The sequence below is a fragment of the Papaver somniferum genome, chromosome 7, assembly GCF_003573695.1.
Source record: "Papaver somniferum cultivar HN1 chromosome 7, ASM357369v1, whole genome shotgun sequence".
Classification (NCBI taxonomy): domain Eukaryota; kingdom Viridiplantae; phylum Streptophyta; class Magnoliopsida; order Ranunculales; family Papaveraceae; genus Papaver; species Papaver somniferum.
The window spans coordinates 158,842,891-158,857,758 of record NC_039364.1 but is presented as its reverse complement, the minus strand read 5'-3'; the positions used below and the strand labels follow the sequence as shown (position 1 = coordinate 158,857,758).

The 14,868-nt window shown below is 36.3% G+C and overlaps 1 long non-coding RNA gene across 1 annotated transcript; it reads left to right on the top strand.

Annotated features, from left to right (window-relative positions):
- The first annotated feature begins 2,053 nt into the window (after positions 1-2,053).
- Positions 2,054-4,434, top strand: LOC113293114. The gene is made up of 5 exons (XR_003332054.1): positions 2,054-2,299; positions 2,512-2,630; positions 3,459-3,582; positions 3,702-3,767; positions 4,080-4,434. It is a non-coding gene; the product is annotated as an uncharacterized LOC113293114 (long non-coding RNA).
- The last annotated feature ends 10,434 nt before the right edge of the window (positions 4,435-14,868 follow it).

Here is a 14,868-nt window from a genome sequence, read left to right as displayed (position 1 = left end):
ATATGATGTCTGGGTCTGGGTGGAATGTAGATGTGTTACACCATCTGTTTGATTAGGATATTGTTGCTAAAATCCTTGCTATAACCCCCAACACTAGTAGAGAGGACACTCTGAGATGGATTGACAACCATCGTGGGATATTCTCTAGCAAATCCCTCTACAATCTCCTTGATAGAAAGGAAATTCAGCCAACTGACCTACTAGCTAAGAAAATCTGGAAGCTCGATGTGCTCCCTAAATCAAAATTTTCATCTGGAAGATGAAAAACAATATTCTGCCTTTCAATGGTCAATTAGCTAGATATAGCACGCACATAAACCCGCTTTGTACTATGTGCAATAATTTTAATGAAACTGGTGAACACTCTCTTATGAATTGTACTTTCACCAGAGCTGTTTGGGCTCATTGTTACGTAAACCTGGATATTGTTTGTAATAGTTTTAATAACTTGTATGATTGTTGCAATAGATGGTTTGTGAATACTAATGAAATACCAAAGTGGGTCTCTTGGGCAATTGTCTGCTCTACTATTTGTTGGTTTGTCTGGAAAGCCAGATGTGATGCTGCTTTTGGCAAAGCTAAACCCTGTCCCTCCCTCACAGCCAAACTGATTCAAAACCATCTGAATAAAGTTCACTCTCACCACCAGTCCACTAGTCCAACTCAAAAGGCCAGAATAACAATAAACCCTAATCAGTTTTCTGATACTCATATTACTTTCTCTTATATGTCTGTGTTAGATAATGTTACAGAGCTAATTGGTGTTTCTATAATAAACTCCTCAGGAGATACCATTGGCAAAAGAACAAGGTGTGCCAGAGTCCATGGAAAAGAAGAAGGAGATGCTCTAGCTGCTCAGGAAGCTATGGATTGGGCCTTTGAACTAAGTTGCAGTACTTTTAACCTTTTAGGTTGCAACCCAAACATCACTAATACTCTGAAAGGCGGAAAAAGAACAACCAGCTGGAAGACAGATCAAAGAATGGACCAGCTTATTTTGAAGTCTAAGTCTTTTGAAATTTTTTATTGTAAAACTATTAATAGTCGAAACTACCCATAACTGTTAAGTCTACCTATAGCAGGAGGGAAAGCCTTAAGTCCTCAATCTTGGGAGGCACCTCTGTTATAAGCTCTTTGTGCTTGATTTGCTTTCTTATCTATAAAAAAAAATGGCAAGCACGACCTTTAATGAGGGAAGGTGCATGGAAAACTAGTGGATATAATTGGAAAGAAAATGAATATGCTTTTTTTCATTGATTGATTGATTAAAAGGATGGTGGTATAGATAAGATGATAATAACTCCAATAAAGTGGGTCAGAAATTGTCTGTTAATAGCAGGCCCGGTCTTTTCCAACCAAAAATCTTACTAATATAAAGAAAAAAGCCATTTTTGGAACGTGGCCACCCTCAATTACTAAACTGTCCCTAACTTATTTCTCCATCCAACTATGAAAGAAAGAGTGAAGTCGTAACTTGATCTCTACGACAAATCTGAGACCTAACATCAGATTTTAACCCAGGTTAGTCAATTTCGTATCCTATTCTTCTTTAATTTTGGGAATTTCAATCTTTTTACTGTTAGGGTACCGACCCTAAACTCGTCATAAGCCCATAGGTAGAACTCAACTCGAAAACCGGTTAACTAGATGAGGGAACCCATTGACTTATAAACTACCAATTAAGCCCCATCTAACCAATGTGGGACTAGGATACCAACATCCCACCATGCTTCCAGACCCAACGTCCTCGTTGGCCCACTCTATCGACACTGACCCGAAGGTAGCCCTTTCTCTTATGGCGGCTTCACTCCCCTATCAGTATTCAATGCTGGTGACAACCACGCCCATACATAGGTGCCCCAACACTTTAATCTAGCCTATAGGTCACCCCTTCCGTGGAGCGGGAATGAGTCGTGGTGGTTGGCTCTGATACCAAATGTTAGGATACCGACTCTAAACTCGTAAAACTCAAATCGAAAATCGGTTGACTAAATGAGGATACCCATTGATTTATAAACTACCAATTAACCCCGTGTAACCAATGTGAGACTAGTATCCCAACATTTACCTTAAAATTTTTGACCTAAAATTTGATTTTTGGCTTCCCAATTTCAGAAATCATTGCAATTGATTTCCGTTTATCATGCTACTGAACATCTGAAACCTTAAAATCAAATTTCCATTACTTTCTTTTCTCTTTGGCGATTCTTCTTTTGATCGTTAGGTTTAAATCAGTAATGGGTTTGTTTATTTTCACACATAGAACGACGTCAAAGAAATCAAAGTGAACAACTGCGAGGTACATGTTAGTGACTTTATCTTGAATGTTTTTTCATGAAATTCAACCTTTAATTTTGAATGGTTTTTCTTGAAAACAGATAGTTAAAATCTAATTCATTTAAATTTGGGTGAATTCAAATCATGTAAATTAGGTACCAAAATTGAGATTCAGGTTACTCAAGTGTTTTGCGAATTTTACTTGATGATGAACTTAACTTTGCTTGCATTTAGGGTCAAGGTTGAGCATCCTGATCAAGCCAAGTTTGAACAACTCAGTAAAGAAATTGTTGAATCTGCTGCTGCATTTTCCATCTCTTCACCAACACACATCAGTAGCCCCAAAACCACAGGTAAGTACTAAACTGAATATTTACTTTAGATGTTGATATTATTTTATTACCACATTGTTTTCATGGGATTAGTTAGAGTTGAATTTTGCCTCTGCATTAGGAAAACACAAATGTCTTCCCAGCTTGCATTTATTTCTTGAAGAGCATGTTCAAAGTGTACAAATGTCTGAATAGTTTTTCGTCATGTATCATGGACTTCTTGCTTTTTACTCTAGCTAGGCTTTTGGGAGTTGATGACTTTATCCACAGTCACACACCGAGTCCTGAAAGTCTAACCTTCCATGAAAGAGGAGAAGAAAATGAGGCGCTGATAACACATTTTACGTTCAAACATAAAGTTGATAGTACTGTTATAGGATTACATAATGGACTGTCGTTACCCGTCTCAGTGACGGCCCTGTTGGTTTGTGATTTCCATAGCAAGTTTCAGAAATGTTGCCCTATAATAACCCGCTCTCCCCTGTCATGATAGATAAAAAACATGAATAGCAGCATCTACATTTGCCGGTGGGTTGACACTGCAGCACTGCCACAACACCTTCCTAGCCATATATTAATATGATGTTTTCAGTTGTGAAGCATATATGATGTTAGACTGATTGGAATAGTAACTCTAGAACTGTAAGTAAGTGGCCGGGGGGTGTAAAGTAAGATCAGTTGTAGCTGTAAGGACATGGGAATTGGACCCGACTTATAGTACTCCTATACTCTGCCATGTTCACGCTCCACATTTCAGAAAATAAGAGAAAAGTATAGGGTAATGTTTACAAGAGAGTAAAAAACATTTTCGGATTGACACGTGTTCACACTCCACATTTCTATTTGCAGGGGAAAGTGATGGAAAAGATTATTCAACAAGCTGGACACAAACAAACTGAATTTCATCTCAGAGAACCTATGTCGGGCCTCACAATCGTGGTTGATGGCAGTTTAATATCACAACCGAAAGGAGGTGATCTTGACTTAAAAAATGGTGTTTATGAACGTGCAAAGAAACGGATAACTTATTTATATTTTGCAGTTGGATAACCCCCACTTTTACTTTAGTGATATTTCAATGTCATTTTGCAGGTTGCATAATTAATTTTGAAGTCCTATCCTACCCAAATTTTAAGTGAATGAGAAAATAGTTTGAAGGTAAGTAGGTAACAACCAATTTAGAATATTAAAAATATCAATTTTATAGATTCCTATACAATGTAGATGCAGGTCTAGAAAACTAATCCTGAAAAGAAAAAGGGTTGTTACACTAGCTTTACAGAAGGGAAACCTCAATTGAAGGCTGCTGATGGGGAAACAAAGATCTTGACCCCTGAAGCGTGTTGGATATTTCATTATATGATTTTTTCTGTAAATTTATTGTGTTGCCTTTTAGATACTATTCAGAACTTGAGTGCCTCTTTTTTCTATTTTTTCTATTGAACCGACTAATCAATGTTGCTGCCGCAGATTGCAGGATGGTTGCATGATCATGTAGTACCTGATGGGTCGAGGGAGAGACTGATTTGATTGTCACATTACATTTCTTTGTCAATCCTTCAGAAATTTGAGCAATGGAGAATCTTGGAATCATCGAGCAAGGTCGACTATGGCAGTAGATTGATACCACAGTCAACAATCCTTGCTCTACTTTGACAGATGATTGATACCACAACGGATGCAGTTAACAATCCACTCTCTGTTGAAGTCGTACAATTATTTATGTAAAATGACTACTTTGAATTGAGAAGTTACTGAAAGAAAATTTTAGTTCTTACTTCTTGAATTTTGATGTTTATCAGTCCGGAACAGAATGCAATGAAATTGTGGGTTTTATTTAAAACTGTTCATATGCATGGCATGTTGTGATTATTACAAGTCTTCAAGCGGAACAACAGGAAGCAATGCGCAATCTTGGGTTCAGGAGGCAGGTTCATCGCACATGCGTGTTATACTAGTGGAAGAGAAAAAAAGAGAGATTTGACCAATCACATTCACTGCTCAGACATGTACCAGTTTTGAGACAACAATACAAATGAGTAACAGACAAAACACCCTCAGAAAGAAGAACAGAAACGGGATTTGATACATTCATCCATTATTTACAAAGATAACAAACAATGCTAACCATACAAATTTCCTAAATATATGTACATTTTCTTCAAAATTCGTAAAAATCTTATAACAACATTTTAACTACAACTATCTCTCTCTACGGTTATCACCGTAGGTCTAGACTAGACAGCACAGGGAAAGAGAGCATAGATTTTTTTTAAAGAATATTATTATAAGAAACTAGTTGGAAGCCTAACCAGCTAAGCTTCAACAACGTATTACTACATTAGTTGAACAGGTTGCCGTGCTTGCTTACCAGTGAGCCTCGTGAGTGTAGAAAATCTGATACCAAAGACTTGATGAAAACAAAACTTAACTCAAACAATTCTCTCTACGGATGTAAATAATCTCATGGCTCAACAACCTATTTATAGTTTAACAAGCTTGACTCTCAAGCAAGGACACTTTCCTAATTAACATATCAAACTCTAAATCAAAGACACTTCTAGAACATTCTAAACTCTATACGTAAATACTATACGTAACCAAACTCTAATACTGACAAACTTGTTTCCCAAGTTTACTACACGTTCACAATAACGCGTGACAACTTGTACTGGTTGTTTCCATAAATCGCATCAACTCCTGCTGGTTGCTTTCACTTGTTACTTCATCAGACAGCAGCAACTCCACCTAGTTGCTTCCATATAACAACATGAACTTCTAGTAGTTTCTTCCACCAACTATATCTTGGTTTAATCTTCAACTTTGAGGAACCATCCAAAGAAGCCGAAGCGGATAGGGGGCTGATTATGTCGCAAGGGGGCAAGCTAACTCTACTTTCCATGTCATAGGGGGTAGATTATGTCGAAGGGAGGCAAGCTAACTCTTTCCATGTCATAGGGGGAAGATTATGTCGCAAGGGAGGCAAGCTAACTCTACTTTCCATGTCATAGGGGGCAAATTATGTCGCAAGGGAGGCAAGCCAACTCTAATTTCCATGTCAAACTCTGCAACATTGCGCCATTCAAACTCTGCAATATTGCGCCATCGAGGACTCGAACCTGGGACCTCGTGGAACGCATCAAACCTTTGAGGAACGTGGATGACCAGCTGAGCTAGATACCCGTTTTTTTTTTTAAATTAAACTTGTGAATCTTGTTAGAAAAAAATTTGGAAAAAAAATTGGTTTTTAAGATTTTTGTAAAGAAAATGAATTACTCTAGTCAAACACTTCTCGAGACGGAATTGAACAGGTTTTTGTTAGTTTAATTATTCAAATGTCTGAAGGAAATCAGAGTTTTATAACTCAAGTTATGAAAAGTATTCATGCTTGACTGCACAACAACATACCGACCAGGCATGATCGTCATGATCGTATAATAATAAATGACGACTTTTAATAGTCATAAATATTATCATGTTGTATTTATTCCAACCATGCCGACTAACTATTACCATACGTCGTCATGGTTATAGTTTCAAAAATATGACGACTAAAAGCAAAAAAGGACACAAGAAAATTGGTGTTTTGGTAGTTGTTGGTCGTTAGGGCCGAAAATATGTCAAAGTTAGGTGTTGAAAACTCCAACGACTAATTATAAAATTGGAACATAGGAAAAACACGTTTTTGAAAGTATTATTCGGCAAGATTTAGATTTTCACAATATGACGACTAATCGTATCCATCAACTAGTTATCAAGGTTTGGGATGAATATCATGACGACCTTGTGAATGTTACTTTCAGAGATGAAAATCCGTCACGATATTCATCCCAAGAAGATGATGACCAAAATAAACCTGACGACTATATCACTGCAGATCAATAATTTCATTTTCCTGATCTCTTTTGACATTCAAGCAACAAAATAAAGTAGTGGCCATTAGGTTGGGAAGGAGAATGAATTCATTTGAGTTTGATAAAAACAAGAGCTACTTTTAATCGATGAGTTTTTCTAGGGACGAAATGATGGAAAAAGAGAAGAAAACTATGGAGAAAGAGAAGTAGTGGTTGTCATCTTGGGAGGGAGAATGAATTGACTTGACGTTGGGAAGAAAAAAATTTTGCTAGGGTAATTAGGTAATTTTATTCTGTTTGGCATTGCTTGGTTGAACTCCCCAATCATTGGTGTGTCAAGAATAGTTGGCTAGTTCCAAAACTCAAGGTCACTTGATTATACTAGAGTTAGCTTCGTTGGGTTAGACTAGAAAGTCTAGAAATATTGAGACATACAAGTATTACTCTAACAAACACATCATCCTTCTGCTCGAGGTTAGTAATATAAGACTTGACTTGTTTCCATTTCTATCTACTCTACTTTCAAGTCTTTTATATTGAAAACATAACATGCGAAGTTATATATATGAAACTCTAGTATTAGAGACTTGATCATCTTATTGTGATCAAAGTATCAAGGAAGAATATACAAGTTGTATCACAACTTTGGTATATTGAATTTCCAAGTATAACGCTTATCTTTTGAACTTCGCAATTGCGACATAAACACTATCTTTGTAACTTGTTACTAGATTGTGTATTCAACTTATGATTGATTATGTACCTAGAAAACTATGTTTAATTACATGAGTTTAATTAAGGAAGTAGACTTACGGAACTTGTTTCGTATTTGAAAGGAATGAATGAGATTGGTGGCCCGATTCCTATTGGGGATATATCAGGACCTAGATATGGTTGTCTTTATAATCTAGATCTTAGTAGATCTTACCAAACATAGGAGTATATTAAATTAAGCGTAAGAGCCTTTGTTTGACTCAACAAAGAACTCTGAATATTTACTTCTTGAGATTGAGAGAGAAGTTACCGAATACAGTTTAGTCCTTTGTTGTTTCAGAATAAGATACAAAGGAGTTGAATGCAAGAATTAGTCTTCACGGCTAATGAAGCAACTTAAGGTAGTGAACTCTATTTTAGGATTCACATGTGTTGGCCAGATTGGTGGTAGGAACAGGGATACTGAGGAAACTAGGTTACTAGGGTAGATTATTTTGTCTCAACTATACGAAGTTGGTAGTGGTCTTTGTATATCGGCTTATTTCTGAGAGTTTTCAAATCTGAACTAGGTCCCGGGGTTTTTCCGCATTTACGGTTTCCTTGTTAACAAAATCTTATTGTGTGCCTTTACTTTCCGCATTGTAATTATTGTTCTCGTTATAATAAAGTAATTGCACTCGTACGTTAATCAAACACTTGAGGTTGATCCATATAGTTAAGGTTCGGTTTCGACATTGTATTATATACCAAGTGATACCTTGTTGTCGACATCTTCTTGACAGTCTCTGTCTATATTAGATCACGCAAGGTATCGATCTTATAGGTTGATATTGAAAAGATTGTGGTGTACTTGGTACCCTCGTCATTTCATTAGCCTTTCAAATAAGTTCACTAAGATTTTATATACCACAATCCGGAGAGTCTTTTATTTAGAATAATTTTTTTCTTTTTTTTCTTTGTTTTTGAACTTGGTGTAAATGAAAATTTTGGACCACGCAAAAACCTAGATGCAAAAAGTTGGGGAAAAAAAGGTGAATGGGCGTGTCTATGGATACTATGGTATCTATCTTTTCAAGGACTCCCCGTTGTGAATGAGATGATGAGTACCATTGTATTCACTAGTCCAAAATCAGATTTTTAGGACACTTGATGTTCGCGAATAATGACAAATTCCGTGTGTCGTTGAATATTTTACAGTTTGGATTCGTCAAATAATTATAATTATATAAACTACACTAAGAAACTGTCATTTTATTCAGTTTTTATTTGCCCCCATCACCTGTAAGTTCCGCCCAGCAGATAAAAATCAATAAGAAAAAAAATTCTTTCCTACCAAAATAATTTAGATATTTCTACCAAAAGATAAAATTTCTTCCACAATAATTTCCAATTAACTTTCGAGGGATTTATATGTCATTGATAATTTAAGATGTGTCGGTCAATATTTGGGGTTGGAAAATTTTTGGAATCCGAATGAATTTGTGTAGGCTAATTAAAACTAATTAAAATTTTAATTCATTTTAGACCATTGATAAAAGTGATCCTACGACCAACTCCTAAAACCTAACTCCTAGCTTAAAAACCTCAAAACTACTCGAGTGAGGACTCGAATAAGATTGAGAAATAACGACCTCCGTGAATATTCAGCGAGTCCTGTAGTTGTTGAATATTGTTGCAGCCTCTGTGATTGGTTGCTTCAGTGTGAAAGAAGGTGGTGTTGTTGTCGCCTAATTAGAGCCATTGAATTCTGGATATTTACTGCCAATATTGTGTGACATTGTTGTATCAGGGTCTAATGTTGATTTCTTATTTGTTTTTCCTAGAGTAACTAGTATTCCAATCCGTTTCTACTTTGAAAAACACATTGATGATGTGGTAGTTTGATCTTAGCCGTTAATTTCCTGATCATTGTAGCTAGAGTGGTGGCCAAAAGTTTTGTTGTTCCATTCAACGAGCGTCTGACTGGTTGTGACTAGTTTTAGTTGAATGTCTAGGATAGGTTCAACGTCGTTATGTTGTATCCAAGAGGATTCCACTACTTGTTTAAAATGTGGATGGGTGAGCCATAAATGCTTAAATTGTAATACTTGGTTTCCTGCCATTCGATGGCTTCTGTTTGCAGCATGATTAGGGCATGATCAGATGTCATCCGCGGGAGATGAGTAACCGAGGCATGAGTATTAGAAATGCGCCAATGTTGAGTTGCTACGATTTTATCTAATCGCTCTGAGATATTGTCTTGGCCTAGTTGATTGTTGGTCCAAGTAAAAGGATTACCTGGTAATCCCATATCTATAAAATCCATCTGATATATTATTGTGATGAACGGTTGAGACTGAGAATATGTTATTTGCCTTTCTATTATTTATTGTTTTTCGAATTGATCCATAATGTCATTGAAGTAACCTAAAAAAAAACCTAAGAAGTAGTTGGGTTAATATTGGGAAAGATTGTTGGAAAGTCTTGACGTAGGTTTTTCCTTGCATCTAGGTGAGGTGGCCCATAAATGCCCGTGTAAACCCTAGGTTGCCTGGGGGTGGTAGGGTCACAACTTTTGATTATAATATTAATTGCTTTTGATACAAGTTCTGATTGGATTATTATTGGGTCTTTTATTTGAAACAAAAGTGGAGACAATATGTCTTCAAGAGAGGTTCTTCTCTCTTTTATTTCAAATTTTGGTTGTTTGATGATGTATAGAAATTTCAAGCAATGGAGATAAAGAAGGCTAGGAGAGAATAAGAAAAAAGAAGAAATAATGGAGTTTTAGTAAATTGTATTATGAAATAGTGTTCTTCAAAGGGATTTTTCATGGGAGTTGACTTGAGTCAAAATTAGGGTTTCTTCATTGCTTCTCTTAGTGATTTTAGTTTGGGGTTACGATTCAGTTGGGGTTCTTCTTTGTGATTGTTCGATTGAGTGATATTTTTCCTTGGTTGTTGGGGTAGAGAGGTTCTATATCGATCAGGTAAGTGATCCCTTATTTTTATTTGATTTGTACCTTACTGGTTTGGTAGAGTGGTTGGTTGTGTGATTTAAAAGTTATTATGAGGAATCATTCAAGATATCATTTGGGTGATTGTGTTCTTTCGTCTGGGTTTAGTTTTCGTTCACGTTTCCTTCTCTGATTTCTTCCTTGTTTTGGGTTTGTAACCCCTTTTGCGATTGCTGATTGATTTTCAACTCCTGGTTTCTTAATCTCGGTTTATTTCCAGTTTGATTCCCTTTGTGTTTGCTGTTCTGGTTATTTTTTATTTCTCTATCCTCTGGTTTGGTATCTTTTAGTTCATGTCCATGCCTTTAGATACTATTATGGATTTTAAAGCCATCACCAAATTTCACCTAATCCTGATTTTATTCCAATGGTTGTGTATCAACATAGTAGGTATCATGGTTGTTTGGGGTACAAAATTTTTCAAGTATAAATATTTGTTAAAACATGAGGTATAATCACAAAACTCTCTTCCTGCATATGGCTTCCACCCCCTATCTCCTTAAATAATCTTAGTCAAAATCCTGAGTCTCCTTCTGATATTGTGGATACGCTTTAGCTGTCAATATGAAGAATAACCCGAATTTAGAAAGTGTTATTGAGCCAATTGTCTATTTAGATAAGCATATGGTGTTAGAAAAAGAAAAAGAAGATTACAGTTTAAGTATGTTAGGCAGAATCTGATGTCCTTTTACTATCTCAACAAGCAGAGTGAAGAAACTGGTTAGAGATACTTGGCCAATGTTTAGAGAAGTTGATATTAAGAAATTTGGAGCAAGGTTAAATGTTCACCTCCATAAGTTTGGGTCTGAAATTGATATTATGAGAATCAAAGATGATGGGACCATGGGTGTTGGATGGTTATCTAGTGGTGCTGATTGAAATTCCGGAGATGGACTTCCAATTTGGTGCAACTATTAATATGGATTATGAGTTATTCATCGTGTTTATGTGTAGAATTCCAAATGGTCAGTTTTTAACTACAACATCCTATAGAGTCATGGCTTCAGCCGTTGGTGAATTATGTGGTTTTGTTGAGCCAATGGGTCTCTTATCGGAGCATAAAACAGTTAAAATCTTAATCAAGATAAATGTCACAGGATCGCTTCCAAGGAGGGTCTTGGTGAGAGCTCAAGAAGAGGAAGCATGGGTCTCAGTTAATTATAATGTTATGCCTTGGAGGATTTCTGAGCTGTGTAGAGTTTTGGATCATCGATTTGAACCTTGTGTTGAAGGTCAGGTAATAGCGGTGAATGATACACCTTCTGGCAGTGAAGATAGAGCTGAAAACTTGATGGATGTTGATCATGTTGGTCATAGTGGTCATGTTGACATGAGTAAGCATGGGGTAATCAAAGCAACAATTTCAGAGCTAGTTCTAGAGGAGGCTAGGGGTTCGATAGAAAGATTGGAGGAAGAGTTATTGGCTGTTGTGAATGAGGTAGGTGGGGAAGAGAATCCTATTGCTGTTGAGGAACAAAATTCAGGGGAACTCAATCTGGTGGCTGATCAAATTGCAAGGGATGATAACAGAAGAAGGGAGGATAAGAAAATAGTAGATGAGAGGAACAAAATTAAAGAAAAGCAAAAGTGAGTGAAACTTCAGTGGGAGTTATGATATCACCTTCTTTTGTGGATGGAATTTCAACGAGAACTTTAGTGATAAGGGAAGGTGGTCAAACAGTGGATTTAGAGGAAGCGATCAAGCCTCTATATGAGGCTAAAAAGTATCAATTAAAAGCAGGTACTCTATTAGATTTTTCAGTAAATGTTTTGGAACCCGAAAGAAATAAGAGGAAGTACAAAAGGAAGACAGCTGTGGTTGATGAAAATGCTAAGAAAACGAAGGTGGATCAGAGGGATGAGATTTCTGGTGAGATCATTTTAGGAAAAAATATTTGCAAAAATGAATTTATTTCCCCTTCAAAATCTTTTGTTGAGGTTTGCAACATTTCTGATTCTACTCTCAATATGCTTTTTCCTATTCCTTCTTCGTGTTTCTTTGGTGAAGGTGATACCAATATAATTCTGGCTAATCCTCAAATGATTAGCATTCCTGTTCCGTACCATGATGACACTTATGATATGTTTAATGAATACATCATTTATACGCCTGTTAGTCCATGCTCGAACCAAGCTGATGGAATCAGTAACGAGATATTGCTCTTTGCTCACACAAACAATCAGGTACACTCTCAGATTAATCTTTACTTAGTTAATGTCATTTGCAAAAACAAGAACATGAGTGATAACAAAAATATTGAATGCAAGCATGGTTTAAATTTCTGGAGCTTTGTTCAAATTTGGAATGTGAAGTATGAATTTGGTAGAATTCTGATTGGTATAAAGGTAATTATGCATGAATATAAGAATAGAGGGAAACATGTTTATTTGATTGATATTGGTGTGTTAAATATGCATATATGTATGGTATAAAGAATGTATTCAGTTTGGAAGTATGAAAATGATGTCATGGAATGTCAATGGTGTGGGAAAAATTATACAAGGGATCACTTTAAAGATTTGGTTAAGTATGTTCAACCGGATATAATATTTCTTAGTGAAACTAAACAAACCAGAGCTAAAGTAGAGAGTTTGTTCAGGTCAGTCAAATACGAAAATATGCATGTTATGGACCCGATAGGTAAATCATGGGGAGTTGCTTTAGCTTGGTTGGATACGGTTAAACTAGATGTCATTCAGGTGTCAAGTTTCTCATCAATGCTTGTATAACATATCAGATTACTAGGAAGGATTAGATTCTTAGCTGTCTTTATGGAAGCCCTAAAAAAAATAACTTGGGATTTTATAAATCAAATGTCTTCAGTTATCACTCTTCCCTGAATGGTAATTGGAGATTTAAATTTCACTTTGCATAAGGAGTAATCTAAGGGAGCTTGTAGAATAAACATAGTAGATATGGAAAAATCAGTCGAGGCTGTTAATCAAGCAAGACTAGTAGATGTGGGGTTCTATGGTTATCCTTTTTGAAAAAGCGGGGGTATAACAACCACACCCAATATTTCGATTAGCAATCTGTATGGACTAACTCCAATATACTTTCTAGAGAATCAACTAGACAGTCAGACTCAATCTAGAGAAAAGTATATCGAGGAGTTAATATCTCTCTCACTTGATTTGATCTTTACTCAAGCAAATAGAAATCTGCGAGTCTTTATCAAATACAAGGATAATAACTTGGATGGTACCAAAGACCAATATCCAAGTGTCAGTCAATTTAAATCAACAACCAAAGGTTGGATATTCTAATTGATTTATCTTTACGCACAACCTGTGATATTTCAATTATATAACAAAATGTAATGCGGAATGTAAATAACACAGACACCAGAAAATTTGTTAACGAGGAAACCGCAAATGCAGAAAAACCCCGGGACCTAGTCTAGATTGAACACCACACTGTATTAAGCCGCTACAGACACTATCCTACTACAAACTAACTTCGGTCTGGACTGTAGTTGAACCCTAATCAATCTCACACTGATTCAAGATACATTTGCGTTCCTTACGTCTCTGATCCCAGCACGATACTACGCACTTGATTCCCTTAGCTGATCTCACCCACAACCGAGAGTTGCTACGACCCAAAGTCGAAGACTTGATAGACAAATCTGTCTCACACAGAAAAGTCTATAGGATTGAATAAATCTGTCTCCCACAGAAATACCCAAGAGTTTTTGTTCCGTCTTATATTCCCGAAGAACAACCTAGTATTATCAATCACCTCACAATAATCTAAATCGTATGGCGAAACTAGATATTGTGGAATCACAAACGATGAGACGAAGATGTTTGTGATTTTTTTTTATCTTTCCCCATCGGAGATATAATCTCAAATCAATTATTCAACTGAACTCGTACGATAGAAAATGATAAGATCAGATCGCTCAACTACAAGAAAGCAGTTTCGCCTGGCTTCACAATCCCAATGAATTATTTCAGTCGTTAACCTACAAGGTCTCGGGAAGAAACCTAAGGTTAAAGGAGAATCGACTCTAGCAAAACCAACTAGTATCACACAGGAGGTGTGGGGATTAGTTTTTCCAATTGTTAGATGTCTCATTTATATAGTTTTCAAATCAGGGTTTGCAATCCAAGTTACCTTGGTAACAAAGCATTCAATATTCACCGTTAGATGAAAAACCTGATTCAACCAAGCTAATATTTTTCAACCTTTAGATCGAAACTTAGCTTGTCACACACAAATGAAATGTATTCATTTAGATTTGAGTAACCATACCTAAACGTGTACACTTAGTTGGTTCACAAATAGTTAAAAAATGGTTAGCCATATGAGCACTTTCATATCAACCATATTCATCTTTCTCATAACTAGTTCAAATGACTCATAAGAACTAGTTCAAGAGTTGTTCAATTGCTTAGGTCTTTATTCATAGGCACAATTGAAACAAAATCGGTTTGATTCACTTGAATCAATTCATGAAAAATATAGCCACGGTTTGCAAAGATTGCATTCCCTATAATTTATTGTTTTAAGCTCATGAACTACCGATTTGAGAAATAACAAGCTTGGGTACGCGTACGGGTATGCGTACCTTAGCTACCGGATTTGAGTTTACAAACTCAGCAGAAATTTTCGGTTCGAAAACTTCCGCAGGTACGCGTACTCAACTTGTCTCCTTCACCAACACCGCATGATCACATATGCACGCACTTG